Source organism: Gallus gallus, chromosome 3 (assembly GCF_016699485.2).
Source record: "Gallus gallus isolate bGalGal1 chromosome 3, bGalGal1.mat.broiler.GRCg7b, whole genome shotgun sequence".
Classification (NCBI taxonomy): Eukaryota; Metazoa; Chordata; class Aves; order Galliformes; family Phasianidae; genus Gallus; species Gallus gallus.
Genome location: NC_052534.1, coordinates 69,577,508 through 69,605,088, shown reverse-complemented (window position 1 = coordinate 69,605,088; position 27,581 = coordinate 69,577,508). Strand labels below are relative to the sequence as shown.

At 33.8% G+C, this 27,581-nt stretch overlaps 1 long non-coding RNA gene across 2 annotated transcripts in view; it reads left to right on the top strand.

The window, feature by feature from the left end:
* Positions 1-156: 156 nt before the first annotated feature.
* The window catches only part of LOC121110169, a 37,709-nt gene continuing 10,284 nt past the window's right edge, over positions 157-27,581 (top strand). Inside the window, exons 1-2 of one of the 2 annotated variants that reach the window (XR_005858535.1) lie at positions 157-3,970; positions 24,150-24,228. This is a non-coding gene — a long non-coding RNA (uncharacterized LOC121110169). Of the gene's footprint in view, positions 3,971-4,889; positions 11,399-24,149; positions 24,229-27,581 lie in introns of those variants that run through there. The other variant, XR_005858536.1, reaches the window with a different exon arrangement.

The window sequence follows — 27,581 nt, the reverse complement described above, 5'->3', positions numbered from 1 at the left end:
CAGGGGAGATTTAGGTTAGATATTAGGATAATGTTTTTTACTCAGAGGGTGGTGACGCACTGGAACAGGTTGCCCACAGAGGTTGTGGATGCCCCATCCCTGGAGGCATTCAAGGCCAGGCTGGATGTGGCTCTGGGCAGCCTGGTCTAGTGGCTGGCAACCCTGCACATAGCAGAGGGGTTGAATCTAGATGATCTTTGATGTCCTTTTCAACCCAGGCCATTTTATGATTCTATGATTCTGTGATTCTATGATGAAATATTTTATAAATAATATCAGTACAGTGGACAATGTTCTGCTTTCACTCTGATTTAAAGTTCATAGCAGTAGTGTATTGTTGCCATAAATCAACAGAATGGAACAAATGTCATAATTTTCCTTATACAGGTGACTTCTCTTCATCTTTTACTAATATCATTGAGGTATCTTAACTGAAAGAATAGAAAAGTAATATTTTCAGAGCCAGGTTTTAATTCAGCAGCTCCCTCAAAGGAATGCAATTTCAAGGTAATATATTATTACAGAAGTTACTACTGAAAGCATATTTTCACTTTTTTTATTTCTTCCTTTAGAGCTGCATTTTAACTCTATGAAAATCTACATAAAGTTATATTTCAGTTTAGTAATTCTGCAATAACAGAATGTGGTTGAAAGTACTGGAGTATGTAGATTAGTGTCAAAGTTTTCCAGGCAGCTCACAAATATGTAGTTCATCCACAATATTTTTCCAAAAGAACAAGGAAATACGAAAATAAATTTAGTGAAGGATGAACGGAATGATCTTTTAGAAAAAAACATTACATTAAAGGTGACTAAGATAAATAGTGTCCGAAACAGTATTTTCATCTGCAGGGAATTGCCATATTTCACAAGACAAAAGGAACCAAACACAACAGGCAAAGAAGGCAGCAGATACTCCAGGCTGCTGACAGCTCCTCACTAATGAAGGACAAGGGGACCGGAGTAGTAGTAATATGTTCCATCAAATGCCAGTATCTGGAAACTTGTGGCATAATTCTTGCACAAATCACAGGGAAGAAAACTGGAAAGAGAGGGTAACAGATGTAACATTCTGTTAACATTTATCCTCTATTCTTTAGATGACTTAGTCAGAAAAAAGACTGTTTGCTGTCAAAGAAAGCTCTCAACTGTGACAGCTATGATTTCTCAGACTCTAGAAGATTCACCTTCCAAGCTGTCTACCGTATTTCAAGTCTGACACCTCCTGTGGGACACAGTGTCCCACAACCCATTTTTCTCATTATAACCACTCTGAAGCCAACTTTATGTGAGGAACCAGATACATTCTGTACGAATAGCAAGAAACTGTTAATCTCACTTCCACAAAAAATGTTAAGTCCAAACACCAAAGAAAAAGAAATACATGTATGAATACATTTCTGCTACCATCTTGCCAAGTAAGTATATAGGGATTTTTATTTGAAATAGGTATACATATATTATGTACCTTCAGAACTAGTTTTCCACTTTCAGAAACTATTATCATTCTCTCTCTTCTGAAGAATTAAAAAAGATGTCTCCTATTCTTAGATTTCTTATTGTGAGATATATATATTGTACTGAGAAACGGGCAATAGAAAGGTATATTTTAGTGAATTTTTATGGACTGGAAGGAAATAACAAAAAGTACTCAGCATATTGCTTGAATGACAAAGTGCTGCATGAATCCATTCCATGTTACCAGTTAACAAATCTAATCAAGATTATAATAAAAAAGGATGAATACTCATAGATCTCGTAGATCTCACAAGGTTTTATTTTTTGTTCGGTACACATTTTATGCAAATTCTACTTTTTTCAGGGCAACCAGATAGAAAAATGTCTTACAAACAAATCTCCCTTCACGATATATTTAACTTTTGGTTCTAGTGCAATCTTAGATGTTTGTGTTGGGATAATAATATTATTTTGAACCAGACAGCATGTCTTCTAGGCGCTCTGGAAGCAGAAACACTTCTAGACTAGTACTTTACTTTAAAAAAAATCTGTAATTTGTTTACAAGAGACTAAGCCATATCATTGGCCTTTGAGCATTAACATGAACAACAATCAGATAAATTGATTGACCTATGTGAAAATTGTTCTTATTTTACAGTGGCATACTAAATGAAAGAGCAGTGTAATTCTGACAGGGATATGGACTCTGACTTTAAAGTACAAGTAAATCACTTGTATCTGAGCATTAGGGAGAAGAAGGACTGCCTTGCCAGGGGAACAAGGTACTTACTGATGGGAACTCCACTGCATTCTATGCTTTCATGGGTAGTCACCATCCCATAGGGCATGAGAATAGTGGAGGTAAAGCTGGAGGCTGGTAAGGAGGTACATCAGCAGCCCTAAAGTAAAGGAACATAACAAGGAAGAAAGCCTAGGCAGAAGGGAAAGGATAGATGACTTTTTTCTATATTGATTCCAGATTCATCCAGAAACAAGAGTGCAGATAAACATCTACATGTCTACAAGACAATCCAAACATAATCAAGAATATATAAGTATGTGAAATCCTGATGATGCAAGATGAGTGATATCTGTCTCACAGTATTGTAGTCATGGATAATAGAAAGAAATTTGACAGAACTCAAATTGCCTGGAAATTCTGGTGGAGAAATTGACTATCAAATTTCAGTAAAAGGAACTGATAGAAATCTTTCTGCCTGTCTGTCTGCAATTGTTACTTTTTTTTTTTAATATGTGAGTTACATTCTTCCTATTAAACATTCTGCTGCATCCAGTCAAATTAAATAAATTATAAAAGCCCTCTGAACAGCCCAGATAAGGAAATACTCTGCCATCAAGCTTCCTGAAAAGGTAAATTAGAGTAGGTGGAAGGACTGCAATTCCAAATCATCTCTCTTCATTTTCTATTAAAACACAATTCACAAAATCCAATTAATTTTAAACTAAGAGAGGACAATGCAGAAATCTGATCTTTGAGGTCCTGTACAGAGTTGTTTTTTTTTTTTTTTTTTTTTTTTTTGAGGATATTGTATTCACTGTAAAACTTATGTCTACATTCCTTTTGCAAGTGAGTCAGAGATATGATGTGATTTCCCTAGCTGTGGCAAGACCCTCTTGTGAGGCATCTTTGTATATTCGTAATACTTTGCATGCATGTGTTTGAGTGCATGGAAACGTAGAAATTCTGACAAGAAGATGACCAGAGTTGATATCATGTGTGACAACATAATTTGTGGGTCTCTACATTGCTGAAAATCCTTGAGGAAGTTTTCAAAGAGATTACAGAATTTGAAAATAGATCACTGGAGAAAAATAAATAAGAGTTTAGTGCAGAGTTAGCAGAGTAGCTAACTCATACAGACATATGGTAGCCTTGAGAAAAGTTTTCGGTACAAAAACTGTGGATCAGCATGTTTGAAGAGACTAGTTACCTGAGTATCTGGCATATAGGTAGTGTAAATACTACTAGGATAAATCTCCAAAGAGGTTTACTCTGAAGAGTCAAGATTACTCTGGGTAACTTTTAAAACAGAAGAAAGCCTAATTTTGTCTGCTCCTATGATCAGAAATTTAGGTTAGGGTAGGTTAGTTAGTATATTTCTTTTAGTTAAACATATAAGCTTAAGGCTGTTCCAGTTTTCAACACAGAACATAGCTTTCATTTGTGATGCATTCTCATGAGCATAAACATACACAAATTTTCCTCATTGAAAGTGAAACCTGCCTCTCTGTTGGTGATTTGTATTCTCCTCTAATTAAAGTACTGAAACAGAAAACCTTTTATTATTGGCAGTTTTAGATTAGTCTGCATATGGACTTTGCCTAATGTCTTCTGTAATTTTGTAGTCCAAAATGCTGGTTCTGTTTTATTTAAAATTTCAAACCACCCTCTGTTCTAGTCTCATCAACACTCGCACTTCTAAGAATGGAGGCAAGAAATCTGTCGAAAACTGAAGACAGACAGATACTGTTAGCAGAACATATCTTTTAGGTAAGTGTTGGTTCCCATGGTAAAATGTAAGTTTCAGTAAAATCAACGACCAAAACCAAAGAAATTACTTGCATTTTTCCATCTTGACCATCTAAAATGGACATCTAAAAAGTGATAAATGCCACAGCACAATGGGCTTCCATTTTATATTAAATGTGAACCAAATTCCTCTTTCATTGGTAGTGAGAGATAGTGGATGAAAGAAGTAAATATAATAATACGCTCTGGGATTTGGTTAATAAGATGGTCACACTCCAAAGCACTTAAGCTAGAATTTACAAAGTTAAACAGTTCAGTGATTTTATTTAATCACCATGGCATAAATGCAGAGGTCAAAGGGGCTATTATTTTCAAAGGCAGCTACATTAGTAGAAAAGCAGAGTAGAAAAGTGTCCAGTTTACAAAAAATTATACTGGGAAAATGAATGCTAGGTGGTCTTTACTAACAGCAGTGATTTTTCATTTCTTCCCCGTTAGTACGCTAAAAAAACATGTCAGTTTGTCTATTCAATTCTTTCAAAAGTATGAAATGCCTTATTTAGGAAATCTCTAACAATCAAAGAAATTATTATCACAGAAAGAAAAAGCATAGATGGATCAAAAGAGTGGTGAAAATATACTATAAAGACAGGTTGAGGGACCTGGGCTTGTTCTTACTCTGAGAGTGATGAGGTACTGGAACAGATTACACAGAGAAGTTGTGGTTATTCCGTTCCTGAAAGTGTTCAAGGCCATGCTGGATAGGACTTTGAGCAACCTGATCAAGTGGAAAGAATCCCTGTCTATGTATTTTATCCCTGACTTTGAAAAGTGAGCAAATAGTGGAATCATTTTCCCCATGTGATCAATGACTTGCTGCTACACTTGCCTGAATGCATATTTTGACAACAACCACATAGAACTTCTTTTTTCTTCCCAGGAAATTTGAGTTGGCTGGTAAAGGGAAAACGTGAATCATCTCAGTCATCAGCCCCCTGTTAAAACTGAGACAAGACTCTTAAATGGGGCTCATTAAAGTACAAATAACAATTTTCATGGGAGTTATATTTATCGTGATGTACAACAGTTAACTGATACACTGAAACCTGTAAGAAATATGTCAAATACAGCACTAATGTTGTTGTTTTTTTTTTTTTTTCCTTAAATCTTGTAATGTGCAAAACATTTATTCCTTCAAGTACACTGTATTTATGGGCTTTACTGTTACCAAGATATTTGCTATTAACCAGTTGAAATTCCAACTCTGCTTGCTTCAATCTGATAGAAACATACTTGTAAATAGTCATTCTTGATTCAAAGGAAATGCAGATGAGAGATTTTGAAAGGAGGGTTTGGCCAATAGGCCTAAAAGGATGAGTTTTACTATTTCTTTTTTTTTTTAAAATAGAACTAGCAGTTAGGGATAATATTTTTCAAAGTTTGCTGGTGGATATATCTCAGGCTCTGTTTTGTCAGCTTGTATTAAATATACCCTTTCTCTTTTGAATATCCTTTATATGAAAAAGGTCTAATATTTTAGTCTGGTCTGCGTCACTTTTAAGAGAGAGAGGGGTTTGCTATATATAACTATCCAGCATTTCTCTTTCCCCTGTAATTAATACAGTTAGAGACCCTTAACTTATTCTGTAACGTACTGACATGGGCTAACACATAAGCCTCTACAGTTCAGAGTAGCCAATTATACCTGCTGACTGTCAGCTGGTAGCCATGGTATCTGCCAGCTTTGCTGGTTGTTCTCACAGCAATCTCAGAGCTTAAATAAGCTCAGATACTGCCTCAGCTAGTTCAAAATTCATACAGTACTGACTTTTGCAGGGGGATCACACTACCACTCATTAGGGACTGAAGAACAAGGCTGTGGAGCCCAGAGGGCTTTGTGCTATGCCAAGTAGCTTTCACAGAAACAGGAGGGATGCATCTTTCTTAAGCTCACACAGATAACTCAGGTAAAATTCACAAAATTCCAGAGCTCCTATTTATTCAGTTACTGTTCATCTAAATCTGGTACTAAGTTGTGTCTGATTATCCTGTGAAAACTGTCTGCCAACACTTTATGCTGAAGTTAAGATACCACTTCTGCCTTTTTGCTATGGGTCCCATTTCTTCTGAGATTTTGGATTTATAATATTAGTCACTGGATTTACACAAGTAAGCATAATTGTCCAAGCATTCTCTGACATGTGAATGTTATTTTTTAATGTGTTTGTAATTAATAAATATATATCATAGAATCATAGAATTTTTTGAGTTGGAAGGGACCTTTAAATATCATCTAGTCCAACTCCCCTGGAATGAGCAGGGACATTTGCAGCTAGATCAGGTTACTCACATCTCAGTCCGGCCTGACTTTGAATGTCTCCAGAGATGGGGCATCCGCCACTTCCCTAGGCAACCTGTTCTAGTGCTTCACAGCCCTTAAGTCACCTTGAAGAGGAAGGTACCTCCATCCTCATTCTCAAATAAATTATTAGAATTATTTATTTTCTTAAAAATTGCCACCTCTCTAATCAGATGTCTCTATTAGAGTTTTAGATTATATTCAGATAGGACAAGAAATTTTTTTCCTGTTTTTTCCTGTTTTTTACTTTTTTTTTAACTACATATTTTAGTGCTTTATATATTGGCATTCTGTTAGTATATCTATGTAATGTACAATGCATTTTCTTTATTACAACACATATTAATTGAACTTTCTATATGCCTGTTGGGTTTGTGGATAGCTTGCATTGCATCTAATCATGCCTGTCACAGTAATGTTACACGGATGTCCAGTGTTTCCATATTCAAAGTGTGAAAATAAAACTTATATGTAATTTTGTGTAATCAGCTCTTTCTCCAAATCAAAGCTGGTGAAGCAGGCAATTCTTGTTTACCACAAACTATCACTCATTTTCTTTCTATTTCATCCTTTGATTTTGCAGTCCTCACAATACTTTCAGAAAGAATACTACATATATTCTATGATGAGAAATATCTCACCTTAGAGACAGTTTAGTTCCTCCCCACCAGAACCACAATAAAGCACTACTAAGTCTTGTTTCTCTATGGTACTAAGTACATGCTAACACCAAGGCCAGTACCATAACCCACTGGAAATGTAGTAATACTGAAATTTCCTGTTGAGATCCTCTCTGGTATTAGAGCTTTCACAGACTCCACAGAATTAAAAAATGATATGATTTTTCAGTAGAGTAATTCATACATAATAAAGGAGATGCTAGTAGAATGCTTGATATGTGGGAGAAGAAAAGAACACATAGCTGAGGAATTAATAACTTTACAACTATATCTTGTTGGAAAAATTCTCCTGAAAAAAAGTCCAAAAAAAGTAGGAGTACTGCTACAAGTTGATAAATACCAGTGCATTCTTTGCCATCGATCCTACTGTTGGAGATGACAGTAGCATAATGGAGTCATTATTTGGTGAATAATGAATTCTGCAATCTACATTCTTGATACACACTTAAATACACATATGCTTATGTACCGATATACAAGACTTTGTAATACACACCTGATCCTTCACCTGTAACACACTCTTGAACTTCAAGAACCAGTTGTTTGATAAAGTACTGGTGATTCTGAAAGTGTCACACTTTGCCTGTATAGAACAATTACCACATAACATTTCTAAGAAAATAGTAGTATCTTCCTATGATTTAACTCACTAAAATAAAAATGGCTGATGTTTACCACTGTTAATATATGATGAAAGGAAAGTTTGTTTTTACCTGTTTTTTTTTCTTACAAAAGGCTTCTCTGAAAAGCAACTGTCTTCTATTTCTATTGTTTTACAAGCTTTAAATATAGATGAATTATCTAGAAGCTTATATCTGATCATCTACCAGGGCTGTTATACCCCTGAACAGTGTCAGAAACAGCTGTCTTTATGTTCACTTGTTCTCAGAGAAAGTAATTTCGTACTTTTATGATTAAGAATGCAGGATAAAAGATTTTAAAATCAATATTGACCTTTGTTTTTTCCAACTATATGAAAGTATTTCCCATGAAACACAATGTGATCATATTAGTTCAACAAACTTGAAAATTGTCACATTTCTTTTAAGTTTATGGCAGATAATTTCTACAGCTTATTTGGAAAACAATTTGAATCCCTGAGAAAAGAAATAAATACAAAAATTATACAAGCCTGTAAATCTATTACATGAATAGTAATTAAATGTGATAGAAAACAACCCAACATATTATCCAATGTGTTATAAAATGTAGATATGGAAACAGATAATACAATGTTTTATTATTCCTCAGAGAAGATAAGAGGAAACAGAAACAAATTTAATTATTTCAAACACAAGAAGAGTGTATAAAATATAAAAAGAAGAATAAAAACAGCAAACAAAAAAAACAACCCTCAGTTTCACTACATAATGTGGTGGATGGTGGATACAGCAAACATGTCCAGTGTAACTTATCAGCAGATAAAGTTGTTTACAATGTTTTAGACCTAATTACATATTGCAGCGTGTTCTCCCTACACAGGACTTCAATTTTTATACATAGGTAGGCAGATACTTCAATGTCTGCAGAGGTGCAAGATGTGAATAGGATTATCCATCCTTAAGCGCAGAGAGAGCTGCCCCAGATATTTCCTATATTGTTTTTTTGCCCACTTCTAGACATAGAAGAGCCCATGTAAAGGGCTATCAATTCTAGCTGGTAAAAATCTGAACGAGACTCAAGAAAAGTTTTTGATGAATATGCTCATTTCCTTAAAAGGAGATTCCATCCGTTTATATTCTGATTTAAAGAAACATAACAGACATCGCTATAGTTTAGTCATATACTGCATGACTTTAAAGATTTATTGCACAAATCTTAAGATCTTGGTTACATCATTACGTTTAACTGCAGCACTGCATAATATGTCACATAGATTTGCACAGTGCAAGAGAGCAGCTAACAGAGATGCACTGTTCTTTGGAGATTTTCAATTACAAAGTTTATTTAATGTTAATGACTTAATATTGCTCCACGTTTGCTATGCATCCTCAGATTTTACATATTTTATTTTGAATTAATAACAAAAATCGTAAACACAAATACAAAAAAGAGTACTAACATGATGATGATGAACAAAGAGATATCAGTACTGTAAACAATGTATCCAGGCATATCAAGTTAAAATTAACATTTCCAGGATTATCAGTAACTCTTCTTAGGAGGCATATTAGTCATGCATTGTTTTTACTGACTGACTGCCATCTTTATCAAGACATAAAATAATAACCCCCTTCTAAAACAAATACTCTGCATTCAAATATGCAGGTGGCTGCTGCAAGAGTGCCTGTGTTACCAAAATTATTTTCCACCAAAACTGTAATTACACTTCATATTGCTTCAAGTTGATTATTTTTCTTCAAAGGAGAAGGATTTTTTCCACTCATACCATCAGAGTCAATAGTGCATCCTACTGCATTTAATAGGTGTTATTTACTTTTAAGCAGAGCAGTTTCCTTTCTACAGTTAAATTCTCGAAACACTGGTAGATATATATATATTTTTTCCCCTACATATTAACCCATCTCGACATACAATTGATGTTATTACAAAACTGCTACATCATAGAACCATACCATATGTGGAATCTATCTATGCCTACTATGCTCACATTACCTTCTTTCCTATTTATAATAAGTAAATCTCATATGGTGGAAATGTCCTATTTTTTATTCTTAATGTTTGAAGACAGAATACATTGTACATTTAAGAGCTGATAAGTACACTTTTTAAAAATAAATTTGACTTAATCTTTATAGCTATTTTAGCTTAGAGGAAAAGAACATACATTATTAAAGAGAGGTTCATTTTAGCTTTTGACTAAAGCTCAAGTCTCCCAAAGGAATAAACTATTGGTCGTATTGGAAGCAATGCTCATTTCATAATGAAAAGGACAAGGACTTGCACTAATTTGGTTGAACACCCACTGGACATTAAATAAGGTATTATATTTCTTAGACACCTGTTTTATTATGATCTATAAAGGATTAATTAATGACACAATAAATAAGATCAAAAATTGTCTTTAATCAATCCTTAACAATTTTGGAAATCTGGTGTGGTCAAAAATGTTTAGCATATTTCAGAAAGAAAAGTTGTCACAGAATGACAGAATGACAGAACCATAAGGCTTGGAATGGATCTCTTGATATCACCTAGTCCAACCCCCTGCTATAGCAGGCTCTGTAAAGTAGGTTACACCCGAGAGCATCCAGGCCGGGACATTCACTTTTACACAGAGTGAAAAGTTAAAGATAAGGACTATTTCACATAGCCTATAGAAACATTTTTCTTCCTATCATTATATTTTTGAATATTATTTGTTTTTCACAATATTACTTCTGACAGATCATTAAGATATTCACTATTCTTTGTGGCACTAAAATTCATGAAATATAATAATTGGTAAGACCTTGAGGACAGAAATCAAGACAAGATATTTTCTGCTTTTACAAGTAACTGTATGTTATTCAACACTGAATGATGTGTGAGAATGCCACTGTCAGATTTGCTAGCAATATGCATCGTTCTCCTTTGTAATCAATATTTTCAATAGCTGTGGGCTAGCAAGGGACTAGCAGTGTGAGAACACTTAGCTGCTTGTCTTGCTATGCTTTGACATTTAACTTCATTGTAAAAGCTGCCTTCAGATGTCATTGAACAAAAGAAAGATGATACAGATCAGTATTTCAAATTTGTCTCTTCCTCATGTTGATATTAATTTTATCTTTAGGTAAGTCAACTCATATTGTCAGTACCATGACAACTAAAAATCAGTCAATACTTATGTCAATAATCATTTAATAATTGTGTTTCATTTTAAGCATCATTTATATTTATAGCTTTACACTATTGTGCTTTTTCTCATTTGCAAACAAATACACTGCTATTTTTCTTGTATCAATTAAATGGTATTAGAGGACTCCAGCATATTATGCATATAATATTTTTAGGGAATATATATCCTACAATTCTAATGAGCTACAGCTGTTCTACTGTTAATATTCCTTGCACTCCTTGTAAAACATACTGCAGCTGAAAATTTAATTCCTCAAAAATAAAAAGATCTGAAGTTTTTTATCATTTAAAACAATGTTTTCCCTCAGGATTGTAAGGCATATTACTAACATTTCAGGAACAGAAAGTGCTTTTCAGGACATTTCTTTAACATGAGTAATGTTATTGTCTCCAAACTACTTACTACTTTATGCTTTGTTTTTTAACTTTTATACCATTGAAAGTGTTAGCTCTTTTTTTTATAATAGTATTGCACCAGTGACAGTTATTAGTGATCCATTTCTTTTTTTCCTCTGTACAATCTGTATTTCATCTATATGATGTTTATTTCTTTTGCCTAGATAGGTAAATGTTTTTTTTTTTAACCTTCATTAAAATGTTCTTTTCTTTCTAGGTTGATTCTGTTTCTTTCATGCAACTACTGAGTCATTTCTTTACCTTCTTAGTGTTATGCAGAAACTATGAATAATGGTCTTATGTTAACTTTCTTACTATCCATGATACTACCAACAGTGCAAGTACAATGAAGTATTTTTAAAGTCCATATAATTCTGTGAATATTTCACACTGCCCCTTATGTACTTCTTGTGTGCTCCTAGTGAAGATTTATATAATGTTTCCTGTTTCATCATCTTACATTTACAATAATTTGTTATACACTATCCTTCAAAAATTACTTCAATATTAATCTCTCTTTAATTATTATTGTAAAAATCAGATGTTTCCAGTATTTTCTATGCAATTGGAAGAAAGTTATAGCTAGTACTACCTTAGTCATCCTGTTTACCCTTCCTGAATATTTTGTACATTAGCTTTACTCTATCTAATGGCATTTCTGAAGTATCAACATTCTATCAACATTCCTTAAAATTAAATTTCAGCATCTTCTCATTCATATCTTTAATAGGTTCCACATGCAAGTGAACAAGATCTAGTTATATACATTTTTTTTTATACACTGTAAGTCCTGTTTGGAATATAATATTATCTCAATTCTGGAACTTGATTGAATTTTATTTACCTGTTTGTTATTCAAATTATAATTGTAATTTCTAAAAATATTCTAGTAGACAAATAGTAACATATTATTTATATTACAAGGCTATAAGGATTGCTACCAGTCTTGGATCAGGTTCCTGATTAATAATTTATCATAATTAATCCTTGATTACATGAGTTGTCCAAAATAATGGAGGTCACTGTTACAGGAATATGTGTTTAGCTGTCAACTTACCCAGGTAGATAAAGTAAAATGTTCTAAGACCATAAAAAATTTTTATTTTATATTTTGATGTGAAAAAAAGCTTAGGAAAATGAGCAGATTTAATTCTGTTGAGATCAAAAACATATTTATTTATTTGCAGCTCATTATACATATGAAGCTTGAATGAAGTTAATATTTGTTTCACATTCTTCTTTTCATTTGACCTTTTAATTACCCTATTTTTAAGGTCTTTTTTTTTCCTTATTTTCATCACTCCATCTGCTACTTTAAGCAAAAAAAAAAAAAAAAAAAAAAAAAAAAAAAAAAAAATTGTACAATATTCAAGTTTATTTTATTCTCAGATTTTTATACTGCTTTTTTTTTTTTCTATTTTCCTATGGTAATTTAAAATAAATGAAACATTTTTTTTCTGAAAATTAAATACTCTGCAATGAAATATTAACTGAATAGAAAATTATAAAAGTGAGAAAGCAAGCCAACGTAGTTAGTGATATTCTAAAATATTCATGGACACAATGAAGAAAAAAAGAAGAAAATGGAAAGATATATAATTAAATAGATAAGGTCTTGTATTATTTTTTTATTTAATTATAGACTTAATAATGCTTCAAAAATTGCATTTAAGGAAAAAAGATTATAGTTTTCTGATATTTTCCTGCAAATGTATACCTATGGGCTATGTGAGTACTATTCAATTCAGAGAAAAAACAAAAAAAAGAGAGAATTAATGCGTATGTGTATGTGTATAAATATAAAACTCTGCACAATAACCTAATTTATAATAGAGTACCAGAAATGGATACATATCCAGTTAGCAGCAGGGGAGCAGAGAACAAAGGGACGTATGGTTTTTAGACTGCTGGTCATTAGCCACTCTTCACTATATGGCCTCCACTGTGAGCAAGATATGGAGAAATCCAGCTTATTTTTTGGTTATGATTTGTGCTTATTAATTATCTGTACTTATGCTTGGAAGGTACCAAGGACTTTTGATTTTATATTAATAATAAAGATTCTTAAAACTTTTTTTTTTTTTTTTTAAAGACACTATTTTCACAGGTAAATGGGTTAAAATGATAAGTGCTTCCAGACTTCATACAAAAGAATATATAAGGTTAGGGAGCTATAGTGTTCCTTTTATGGTCTGCATGGAAGCAAAATCTTCAAGGCTCTATACTGCACTGGAAACATGACTTCTAGTTTATGGAGGCTCATAAGAATTAAATTCTGCATTGTCATCAACTGGAAGGTCAGCTGAGCTCCCTGACTCATACTATAAGTTACTGATTATCTGGCCTGAATATTTCACATAAACTCACATCAGAATACTCCTGCACTCTTTACTTCATTTATGCTGCAAAGAAAAAAAAATATCATACTAATTGGAAATGATGAAAAGAGAAATCAGTGAGAGAAACTCATTCCAATTACCCATCCTATTTTTAAGACTTCACAACTTATAGCTGACACATTGAATTGTGACTCAGTTAAAGACAGTCTGAAATACATAAAAAAATAACCTTTCCCAGCTTTACATAAAACCTAAAGAAATGTTTAGACATCTAATCTTTGGCTGGAACCCAACACAACTATGTGTTAGAAAGATATTAACATAAATAAGAATCTCTAGGAGTATGGGAGTTTTATCCATCATTCAGAACAGTTTAATTATGCTCAAAATGTAATTCAGCCACATATTAATACTTTGTATTCCAGATTATAGTTACCGTATTGCTGAAATATATTAAAACAATAAACCAAAACCAAACAAACATAAATTAATTAATTAAAAATTCACAAAGATATCCTTACATTAATTATGTCTATTTTGAAAGAGAGTAATAAATAAAATCAGTTATTCTTCAAAAAAGAGATTCAGAAATCTCAGGACAAAAATCAGTAGGCTACAAAAGAAGGTAATTTAAATCATTGCCACCAGAAACAAAAAATAAGTAGCCTAAAGAGAAAGTAATTCACAACAGTTAGTGAAACTGATAGAAATCTTAAAAATGCATGTTATATTCTGCATAATTTTAAGGAAATATACTTATTTTGTAATCTACTGTACAGTTCAATTTCTGTTCATTTTACTCAGTGTTGATGTTCCTTTTTGGTGCTGTTTTTTAAGACTATTCAGTAAACTTTCTAGCATAAACAGCAGACACAAATCTCTATTCATCATTGTTTACTTATGGAATAGAAAGAATCTTTTCAATGCACTGGAAATTAAATGTGTTAGTCATCAAACAGCTCTGCCTGGATTGGAAGAATTCATCAGTATTCCAGCTTTGTTTTCTCTTTACTCCAGCCTTTTTCTTTCTAATATGAACTTCAATATTTTAATTGACAAGAAACTAATTCCAATAATTCAGTATGATTGAAACATATTCACTTCATCAAGGAAGAGAATTTGACAGTCACTTAAGGAATCCATAATGGGTCACTCTATTATCATTTGAATGTGGAGACATGCTTGTCTTGCGTGATGCACACATGATGTGCCTGCAATAGCCAGAAATTCAGGCATAAATTTCTTCCTGCGTGTATTCCTTTATTTATTTATTAAATATATTTATTCAGTAGTAATCCTGATTAATACTGAATTTAGGGTGGCATTTTGGACATCACTCCTTGCCTCCCCGCTCTCCCCACCTCTTCTAAAAGTAGGCCAAGATATTCTCTCTATTAAGAGAGAATAGGATGCATAACAGGGGCATTAGTCTGCATTCCTGCTGAAATATAGGATAAAAAAGAAAACAGAAGTTAGTGTAGGCTGAAAATTAGTTCTTGTCTGAATGCTAATTCACGCCTTTTCCGCACGTACAAAAATATTGTAATTCGTATGAACTAAATTAGTGCTTTGTCTGAAGTTTTCGCAGTAGAACAAAAGAGTTTGAATTATGTAAGAAGATAATGTGCAATTTCATTCCATTTGTGAACTTCATTCTTTATTTCACTGGTGAATATTATCATACTGATAACTACATTCCTGTAATGTATTAATTGTTATTAGACAAGAAGCTGTCTAATACTCCAGGTGGCAGTATCTTCTATTTTGTTTTCTTTCATTTTTGTTTTGTTGATTTTCACTTTGTGGATTCACCGTTGTAAAATCTTTGTATTATATGTACTTATTAAACATCAGAAGCATTTGGTATCTAGATTTACAAAAACTATAAAAAATAAATATAGCATCCCAGCTATTTTAATTGAGATAGCTTTCTCATGAAAAGACCCATCTAAAATGAAAGTTTTTGCTTCTAATAGGCATTGATGTGTAAGATTACCTTTATTCCTTATTCATATGTTGCAACAAAAGCTGCAACAGCTGTAGAATGAGTCAGAGGAAGAATCTGCACAGGTTAAATTCTGTCCCCAAATCATTTAGCCCTGAATTATGAGTTTCTGTGAATCTACAAATGATCTTCCATCTTACTATAAGTGAAGATGATGATTAAATTAAAGGCACAGATACTTGTTTTACATTATTAAAAAAATATATGAATTAATCTTATTTTTTTCCTATCTAGAAAGACATACATTCAGACGACACTTCATGTTCTTTGTGTTCTGCAATAAGCATGGTTTAGTGCAGTCATCGAAATATTTTCAGATATACATCTTGCTCGAAAGCCAGCCATAGGAGAAAGTTGGGTGAAAGATAGAAGCATATGGGTATTCAGCTCCAGGTGCATTTTTTGAAGGTTGAGATTTTTCTATAGTGATCACATTTCTCTGTTTACAATAAAAGTCCTGTCCCAGTTAAAAATGCCTACCTCTTTATGTTAATGTGTTACAATATTTGCTACTTACACTTCTTTTATATTCAGTGAACTTCAGTATGCATGGAATCTAGGGACTAACTCAGCTAACTCAGTAACTTGCCTGCAGTTGGGCATCCAGTCCACTCATATGACTCCCTAACATACTTGGAACATGCACAAAAAGATTACAGACATCAGTCAATATATATATGAAAACTTCTCCAGTGGGATCAATGAAAACACAGCAATACAAATGGCACTAAATGCCTATTTTCAGACATCTGAATATCTCCCTGGAGAGTTCTAGAGACTTATTACAGGGTATGTTCAAGTTTGATTTCTAGTTTTCAGCCCACAAAACAGCCATCTGATTTATTGGCTGTTATAACTGTTGCGAGGTCCCAGACAACTGGAGGAAGGGTTACGTCACTCCCATTTACAAGAAAGGGAGCAAGGAGGACCTGGGGAACTACAGGCCGGTGAGTCTCACCTCTGTGTCTGGAAAGATCATGGAACAGATCCTCCTGGATGACATGCTCAATGAGGAATGAGCATGTGATCCAAGACAGCCAGCACAGCTTCACCAAGGGGAAGATCATGCCTAGCCAATCTGGTGGCTTTCTATGATGGAGTGACAGCATTGGTGGATGAGGGGAAGGCGACCGATGCCATTTACCTGGACTTGAGCAAGGCCTTTGACATGGTCCCCCACCACATCCTTATCTCCAAATTGGAGGGATCTGGATTTGATGGCTGGACCACTTGTTGGATAAGAAATTGGTTGAAAGGCCACAGACAGAGGGTGGTGATCAATGGTTCTATGTCCAGCTGGAGGCTGGTAACGAGCGGAGTCCCCCAGGGGTCTGTCTTGGGACCAGTGCTCTTGAACATCTTTATCAATGACATCAATAATGGAATCAAGTGCACCCTTAGCAAATTTGCTGACAACACCAAGCTGAGTGGTGCGGTTGACACGGAGGAAGGAAAAGATGCCATTCAGAGGGACCTTGACAGACTTGAAAGGTGGGCCCGGGTGAACCTAATGAGGTTCAACATGGCAAAGTGTAGGGTTTTGCACTTGGGCTGGAGGAACCCCAGGCATCTATACAGACTGGTAGGAGCAGTCATTGAGAGCAGCACTGCAGAGAAGGATCTGGGAGTCCTGATGGATGACAAACTTAACATGAGCCAGCAGTGTGCTCTTGCAGCTCAGAAAGCAAATGGTATCCTGGGCTCCATCATGAGAGGGGTGGCCAGCAGGGGCAGGGAGGAGATTGTCCTTCTCTACTCTGCTCTTGTGAGGCCCCATCTGGAGTACTGTGTCCAGGCCTGGAGCCCCCAGTACAAGAAAGACAGAGAGCTGTTGGAGAGGGTCCAGAGGAAGGCCACAAAGGTGATCAGGGGGCTGGAGCACCTCCCCTATGAAGACAGGCTGAGGGAGCTGGGCTTGTTCAGTCTGGAGAAAAGAAGGCTGCAGGGTGACCTCATTGCAGCCTTTCAGTACCTGAAGAGAGCCTATAAACAAGAAGGAAGTAAACTTTTTGAAAGGGTAGATAACAGCAGGACAAGCGGGAATGGTTTAAAGTTGAAAGAGGGAAGATTTAGGTTGGATGTTAGGGGGAGGTTCTTTACTGTGAGAGTGGTGAGGTGCTGGAACAGACTGCCCAGAGAGGTTGTAGATGTCCCGTCCCTGGAGGTGTTCAAGGCCAGGTTGGATGGCGCCCTGGGCAACCTGATCTAGTAAATAGAGAGGTTGGTGTCCCTGCCTGTGGCAGGGGGGTTGGAGATTCATGATCCTTGAGGTCCCTTCCAACCCAGACCATTCTGTGATTCTGTGTGATAACAACCAGTGGTATGACATCTTAGGACATTATACCTTAGCATCAGACAAATGACACTAGATTCTTGTGCCTAGATTGTTGAAACTTTTTTACTACGTATCTAACTTAGAGAGAGATCTCTCTTGAGCTTAGACATCCATTTCACTTGTAGACATCTGTGTTGTACGTAACTAGTTAGTTATATGAATTTGCAGCTGAATTCTTCCTGGAATCTCCGAAGAATCACCACATAAATTCTTACAGGGACTCCAGTCTGATCTGTGAACTACAGAATATCCAGTACAGATCCATTTAAAATGAAACAGTACACAGGATTTATCACTCAGGCTTTTCTCAACTGTAAAGTGTTTTAGAAACATAATAGTTCAAAGATACACTTGTACAACATCTTGGTGTGCTTGAACAGTCTGGTTACATCCACACTAGTTAATTAAATTCTATTCAACAGTTCAACATATATTCCAAAATATATTTCAGTGATTAAGACACATTTAATACTATTTTATATAAATAGCCACTATGTTTCAGGTTAGATATTGTTAGCTTGTCCTTTAGATGATTAAAATAATTTGTCTATCAAAGATATCATGCCTTGAGGATGTTAAGACAAGTAATAGCCAAGTCTAGAACTAGTAAAGTAACGCCACGATATCTCTTTTTGCAGCATACCTTCAATATGTAACACTTTCTTCATCCAACTTACAGAAACTAAACAATATCCCTAGTAAAATATAAAACTTGAAGAAAAAAATATAAAAATGGAAGGAAAAAAAAAGGTGAAAATTAGCATTTAAATTACCTTATTTCTATAATCTATTTCCTGCAAAGAATCACATACAAAAATTATAGCTATTTTTACGGCATTTTTCTTCTGTTTTCTCAGGGTTTAAAAATTGTGCAGTCATTGAATGTCAGCTACACATGATAACTGTGTATAAACAATTTTAATACAACAAATTTATCTATTTGAATCAAGCTCTAAACTCTTCTGTTATAGGTGAAATCTCCTCTTAGGCAGCAACAGGTAAAGTATAGCCTGCATCACACCCTTACAATCTACTACTTTCTGAGTTATTACAACACTTGAACTTAGAGTGAGATCTATCATCTATAATTGGAACATTTACAAAATTACCAGTTCCTCATACGTAGAACAACCTAGACTCCATCCCAAGGGTAGTGAAAAATTCATTCAAGGGAGAAACTACATGAAATAAGTTGCATTTGGCTGGCAGCAATTTACAAAAAAGGCATAATATGTAAATTTGCATTTTGTGATTTCTATATTAATACTAAGAAAACTTTAGAGGGGAATTATCTGTCATATGTAATAATTTATTATCATTTTAGATGCTTTGAAATATTTTTCAGTACCTGTTCTAATGACATTTCAAATTATGGAACTAAAACAAATCAAATTTTCAATATGTCAATATATGTAAAGAAACACAATGCTTACAGGATTTTTTAAAAATTCAAATTAGTTGAAGTGTATAGTATCCTTCAAAGTTGTCATAGTTTAGATAGTGTAAAGAGTTCTCTGAAATTGATGTTTTAGAATGTTTTAGTCACCCATTTTCTGAAAAGAAAATATTACTCTGTGGTTTTCAAATTCAGGTAGCTGAATAAATGATTTTTAGTAAAGCAGCACATCTAGAAGTTCTCATATTTTAATATATCTCAACCTTTATTATTTATCAATTTTTGCAATCTAGGTCTATTTAAGTTATTTTCTAAAGAATATTCTATGGATTTTAGAGGTATTTTAGATTAAAAATTACCCGATTTTTGCTGTTCAGATGAAAACAAAAGGAAATCTTGTTCATCTTTTTTAACTTAATCTGAATAACCATGATACTCTTCTTTTGACATTCAGACCCTGAAGAAGTACTTTTTTTTTTTTGCGGGGGGGGGGGGGGGGGGGGAGGGGGAAGATGCAGTTATGACTATAAATCAATCCTTTTCCTTACCAGAAATACTTCATAAAGAATTACAATATGTTGTTAGATTGCACAGGAACTGATCCATAGTGTGAAGTGCCAGGAACTCTCATACAGACAGCCTTCATGTGCAGCTTTGTGTGCCAGCAAAATGTCAAACCGTAAGTTGGTAGTAGGAAACTATTTGAACAGTCCTAAAAGAATAATTTTTAGCTTTAAACTAGATGAATTCAGTCTGTTGACTATCCAGTAAATGTGAGTAAAGAAATATTTCATCTAATAATCTGGAATTAATGTTAAATTCTGAGATTGATATGTACTTTGACATTAGGAGTGTTAAATATATGAGTAAATTAGAAGTTCATTATACGAGATAGAATTAATAAAATGAAATTATCTACATGTCAGTTTCACTGAAGTCATCATGGCACAACTTTCTGTGAAATTTTTAAATTATATTAACTATATTAAAAATATTAACTATTTTATATTTGCATATATGAAATACGGATCAATGCAGGCAAATTTTGCAAAAATCAAAGAAAAAATGTATATATTTTTATTTTTCTTAAAAACTTCCATATCTTGTATTTTCAGTCTCTTTTTAGTTGAAGAAGATAAAACAAGTTAATGTGATGGGCCGATGTTCTTATTCCTATTGATCACTTAGGTCAGGGTGGAGGTGCTGTAGTAGCATCTTCACTTTGAAACTGAGTGTTGGTGTTAGGGTCACTGAAGTAGCCAAAAATAGAACATGCTTGGTTACTACATCTAAAAGATTGCATTTACTTATAGATTAGAGAAAAAGCAAACCTAGCTTGGTCATATTGCTGTCCTCAGTGGAAGTCTGGCTAGTTCAAGATCTGTCACACAACGCAACACAAATCTGACAGCGTTGGCAGAGAGGAAACATAGGAAAACAGTATTAGAACAGCAGAATTACTGTAAGTCAGGAGTGGATTGCCTTTTGCAGAGATGTATAGAGGTGTTAATGCACAGTGCCTGTCAGCACTATGCCTTAAACTAGCAAGTACTATAAATCTCATTTTCATGAAGAGTAAAATCCACCAAACTTAGAAAGAAAAATAGGAGCAATAAAATATGTTTTCCCTACCCCAAATACAGTTTATTTTTTATGAGTATACATGTATATGTTTGCAGTCTGCTTTTAAAACATGGAGCTGTCAAGAACTGAGAAAATGAGAGCTAGAAAATATGCCAGGTGTTTTTTGAAATAAATAATAAAAAATAAAGGCTTAAACACAAACATAAACCATTTCCTAACATTTCTGAAATAGTGTGCTGGTTCTGAAAATCTTGTACCCTTGAGGATCTCCTCTATAAAGTAATGGGTAAATTTGCTTTATCACACACAAGGGATGTGTTTTTTAAGATTACCCACTAATATAAATAAAATAAAAACAGTGTATATGTGAGAAAAAAAATACCTGGTTTGATATGTGTACAAATGCAGTAACATCACAGAACTAGAAAGATTAAGGAATTGTGTATTCACATCATAACTACTTTTGCTCCTTTTTTTTTTTTTTTCAGAAGATATTTAAACGAAAAAAAAATGTTTATTATTTTGCATGTTTATTGGATTTGATTTTTCTAAATTTTTTTTAGATCTGTTCATAAAATATAATCATTAATACGATTGCCACATAAATTACATTATCAAATCATAAATGATCGTTATTCCATTTTAAATCAGTAACACTAAAAACATGCTAAAAGATAGCTGATGTGCCTCTTCTTCGCATTATATCATATTTACTCTTTCTGCTTATTTGCTTCCTATGTTGTTTTCTAATGCTGAATTAAAATTAATTCTACATATTTGGAGCCAATTTTATTACAATAAACTCTACATGAGTTTAGGAAAATCATATAAAAGATTTTTTAACAAGGATATGAAATTTCAGTGTTGTACTAATGTGCTATGTGATCATATAATATGCATTCATATTCTGCATATAGCTTACAACATTAAAAAATGTGTATCATTATATAGTTCATTCCAACACTCTTGAAATAGGCTTGATAGGTAAGGGCAAGTAAGACAAAAGATATTTGTTTACATAAAGATTACTTTAAACTTGCCAGAGGCATTAGTGAAATCTCAGGAGAAGATATAAAAGCAGGCAGGCAGGCAAGTTTTGTGCCTCTCATCTCTCTGCTATTCCTAGAGTTTACATATAAGAAGATTAGGAAACAATACATAGACACGTCTGAAAAGCTTCCTAATGAAAAGAAGTTTGCCATGTTTGATGGCTTATATATAATATATTTTTGTCAGCAACATAATGGGCAATGACAATTTAATGCAATAAGAAGATTTCACTTTCTAAGCAAATTGTTGGGGGTAGTGCTTTTTCAAAGAAAGAATTCAAATGACATTGGACTAACCTAATTTTGGTACTCTAAAGAAGCAGATAGTCTTGATAGAAGTGATTCTAGTCTTTCAGTGGTTATTTAAATTTTCCTGTGAAATTGTGGAAATTGAAGTGTCTTGAATGATTTGGGCTATATATGATATCCATGGGCACTGTCACAAAAGTCTTATTTTGGCAAAACCAAATAGCATAAACATTAGATATTCAAGAAAGTTGAAGAAGCCATATTAAATCCATCCCTTTAACAAAGCAGTCTTTACTGACTGAAGTGGTAGAAAAAATATTCACATTGTGTTAAAGTTAGTTATATGAAGTACATTATTACTTCTTGTCAGAAATACATTTACAGATTCATGATTTTATATAATATAAATATAAATCTAATATAAATATAATATTATATATATATTATTTAGAATATAAATATAAATTAGATAACTATTTCTTCCATATTTTTTCACCTGACTATTCACAAATTCAGAAATTCTTAAAGTGAGTATCTTCTAATCCCTTCTTTCATTTTATTGGTGATATTTTACAGTGTAAATCCAAATTCCTTGGGCTGTTGTGAAGGCATTTGTAGATAAAACGAGTAAGTCATTTTCACAATTCTTGGTAAATTTGACTTCTGTACCAAACAACTTTCCCAACTTTTTAGGCTAAAATTCAAAACACAGACTTCCACTAAAGTCTGAAGGACTGATATATTGCAGTCTATCAACTTGGAAAATAAGTTTAATTCTGATCAACATAGATACCGTTGCATAACCACTGTAACACTTTTGTTAACAATGTTGTACCAGTATTGATAGGTTACTCTAAAAGAGAAGAATGAATTCTAGTAACTGGGACAACATGAGCTACTTTCATAACATAGATCAATAGAATCTAAGAATGTCTTAGTTTGGAGGGGAATATAAAGATAATCTAGTTCCAACACCCCTGCCATGGCCAATCACTAAGTCAATTCTACCCAGGGCCCCATTCGACCTGGCCTTGAATGCCTCCAGTGATGGAACATCCACAGCTTCTCGGGGCAGCTTCTTCCAGTGCCTCACCAGCCTCCCAGTTAACATCTAATTTAGTTTTCCACTCTTTTAGTGTAAAGCCATTCACTTTTGTCCCATCACTATTTGAGCCAGTCCAGGTCCCTCTGGATGACATACTTTCCTTCTGACGCTCTTAACAAGCACAGTATAAATATTTTTTCAGCTATTTGTTGTTGGTTTTTTTTTGTGTGTGTGTGCATGTTTTGTTTTTTAAAGTATATATTGGAGGTATTTCGGAAAAAGTGTTATGAATACATTGCATAATAAAAAGAAAAATATTTGAAATTTATTTTATCTGAGCTGAATAAGTGAATAATTGCTGCAAAAGGGGAATAAAATGTGTAATGTTTGTTAAAAAGTGATTCTGGTTGAATGGCTACTGTTGTCCTGCTGTCCTGTTCTGAAGAGTAATAGTTGAATAATTTGGGTTTGTTCAGCCCCAGTGAAAACATTATTTCTATTCAGAGACAGATGGAGAAGTCTAACTTTAGCTACTTTTGCTGTGATAAGACCAGAGGATGAGGGCCTTTGACCACTGACCAGAGTCTAAAACCTATCACGAGATGATCTCTTGGAGCTATCATCCAGATCTTGTAACTACAAGAAAGTCTTTGAATCACTCTAGCAGAAATGACAAAAAACAATGGAGTACAAGAAGCTGCCTACTCTGCTACACTTCCATTTGAATGAGTAAGCAATGGCATGGTAAAAGTTCACTTTTCATTTCAATCACGGTCACCAGTCAAGGGGGCTAATGCCTTTTATTACCAGTTATTTTCCATCTCTTTCCATCTTACAGTAAAATTCTCTCTCTTGTAAAACTTTGGTAATCTCGCTTTCTGGTTTTGTTGGCTTCTGTTAGTTTGTCTTAATGTGTGTGTGTATGTGATATTTATTAATCCACTCTCATGTAATTCCATCAATAGGTCATCTGTCTTCTGGGAAGTGAATATTTTACTATGCCATATTCCTCTGCAGCCGATGAACATGCTCAGCCAGGCTCCTGTAAGTCTTGGTTTTTCCTATGTTTTCTCATTTCAGAATGAGAAAACAGGAAAAACAAAATCCTGCTATTCTCTATTTTTAGATATAGATTAGATATAGGTTTCTTCTCTAGAGCCTAAGTCTTCATATTATTGTGTCTTCTTTCCATCTCCCATGTTCTCCTTCACAAATGAGACAATACTTCTGGCTACCTGGTGCCAGGAGGTTGAATGATGATTGTTCAGGTGCAGCTCCTTTTCAGCCTCTCTCTCTGAAGTTGCCCTTAGAACAGCTTTCAATTAAAGTAATGATCTGAAGGCAAGCATCAGTTAACTATCCTCACTGTGTTATTTGTAGACAGTTGTTAATTACGACCTTTGATTAAAGCTAATAATTGTGTAGTGCATAGAAAATAATGAAATGTAAACTAATAAAAATAATATAAGATGAGGAAAAGAATTTGTAAAGCTGAGAACAGGGATCTTCAGCTCACTCACAGAGACCTCAAGGAAGGTGAATGTTTTGAACCAGAATATTCCCAGCAAATGGTCTTTTAATCCAAGCCTTATAAATTATCTGTGACATTTCAATGACATTGAAAGGCTAATAAACTAATTTTAAACCAGTTTTAAACAGGTATGCTAAAAACAGAAGACTGACAGAGACAAAAATCAAACAAATATCAACTGATTTGTATAGGATTTCAAGCAGAGGAAGAGAAGGAGAAAATAAATAATTTTCTTCTCAATTACACGTGGATACTCTTCTAAGGATGGAATCTGGTTCTATTTAAAGTGAAATAAATATTGTTTCTCCCAAGTGCTCCAGAAGATGTCTACCTGAAAATCTCTCTGAGCACATACTTACGTTCACTGAGTTGTCTAAACATTTATTCCAATGAGTGTGTGTCAGCAAAGCACTCCTACCTATAAACATGTTTTCAAAAAGTTGTTCTCTTTTAGAACAAATGAGTAAATAAAAAGATAATTGTTTGTTTGGCAAAGGCAGAAACATAAGAATAAACCACCTCTTGTGTAAACAATTTTCTTTATTCTATATTGTTTAACAGATGCAGCTAGTATATCATACTTTAACATACTCTTTTTCTATTCAATTTTCAACAAAAAATATAACAAAATATTTAATTACATGCAAGGCAATATAACCAAAAGCACTTATAATGCATAATTTTATTGTATGCCTTCAAATAGCCAGAGAGAATTCCATGTTAACTCTACTGAGAGCTTTTCTCCCTGCCTGGATTGCCTTCTCCTTAACCAATGCATTCTAACTCAATTTGAAAATTAACCCTACATGTCCTCAGATCACTTATGCAATGCAGGCTTTTCGTAGATCAGTACAGGTAGGACAGCTGTGTTTGAAGCTGCCCTCCCAGATCTCTTAGAACAACAAATCCTAGTGTTTTGTGCAGACCCACACATCAGAAGGTGCATAGGACAAGAGGATCTGTACACATTAGGAGGGATCTTAAAATGTTTTATACATTTTACTCGCACTGTAAGAGGGCAATTCCTTGAGAGGGCAAGACTGTACAGACAGAGCCCTCAGAGCTGGAAGAGATGCTGCTGCTCACATCTGGAGAAGAAAAGTCCTTTCTCACCTTTTCTTGACAACGTATGCATTCTTCCTTAATGCTTTCAAAGAAGCCCTGCCGCTTTCTCCTGTAAATCATCTACTGCTGGAACAGACTAATGAAGTTTTCACTTCCTTTCCTCACCCTTCTGTTCTAGCTTCATCCCGCTAGCTTGATTTAGCACTTATTAGAAATTTCTACCATCAACCTATCTTAATATATTTTAAATAATACAAGGGGAAAAAAAATCCTTTTCCTTTTCCTCACTTTACAGTTGATGAAGACCACAGAAATGATTTAACAAGAGAACAATAATTCAAGAGCTGATAGGTGTGGAACAGGAGGACAACAGACTGTGGGCATAAGTTAAAACAAGAGATGTTCTAAGTGGAGTTAAGGAAAAATCTTTTTATCATAAGGAAGTCAAACATGAGAACAGGTTTCCCAAACAGGCTGTACAGACTGGTGCTTAGCAAGACATAGCCCTGAATAGCCTGGTCTAATCTCAGAACTGACTGCGCTTTAAGCAGGGAATTGAACTTTGGAAACCGATTTTTTTTTATGTCTCAATCTGATTGCTGTTTATAGTCTTCACTGTCTCATTTTAAATTTTAATAATTCTCTATATAATTTTAAAAGTTTATTAACATTAAAAATCATTTCATATAACAAAGCCTTTATAAAAAAACAGTGTCAAATTTTAATTCCTTACTTTCCTTCTAAGTGTTAACAGCAGGATGTTGGCTTAACCATGTACAAAAGTTTAATTAATATGCTACTTCTGGTTTTCCAGATAATTAATGAAGATGTTAAAATCTGCCTTAACATGTTGCTTTGCTAATACTCAACAGAAGTTGTGAAAAATTACCTCTTTTGTAGGAGTAATCATATGTGTTAATTCCTTATAATAATTGGCACCGATAGATCATAATTAGATGAACACCAGTTATCTTCAGAAACGTCTGAGAAACTCATACTGTTAACCTAATGTTTTATTTACATTTACAGAGAGTTCAAATTATTTGAACAATCACAAAAAAATTAAAACCTGTAATCAACACAGTTTCACCTTCACAGATGATTTTCAGGAAATTTAATAAACAAAGAAAACATAAGTATGACAAATGATTTCCTATTTTTATTTATTTCAAATTTGCAATTACCTGTCAAATTTCTTTATTGAAGCAGTTGAATGTTGCATATATATATTAAGTTCTAATACAGAAGTAAATAAATAAGTAAATCTGCTCCTCTTAATTTGCATCCTGGTAGAATGTCTAGACAATGACAACTGTTGATTCTTTGTTCAAAATGTGTTGACAAGTAAGCTGTATTATCTTTTCATGTTTTATAATGCAATGAACTTGTTTACAATATCTCCTAGAAGCAGATTTTCCTCTTCCCTCTATCTCATTTTCCCCTTAGCCACAGTGGAAGTAACTCATGAAAAATATTTATAACAACTTTATCAGAACTATTTTCTCAAAGAGGAAAGAGGAAAATAAACATTCATCTCATCAGTACTCTAAAGAGACTTCTCAATTCAGTCACAAACATCTACGCTGTCTTAGGGAACTATATTCCCCAAACCCTTTGAAGAATATGCTTTGAGTATTCTACTCTCCTACTGTCAAAAACTAGTCTATAAAATATGGTCTCCAAAGAAATAATTGCTGAAGAATTTTTAGCAATTACTGACTATGATATTTAACTATTCACCGAATCGTTGAATTGTTTATGTTGGAAGAAACCTCTTGAGATCTTATAGAATACTGTCACT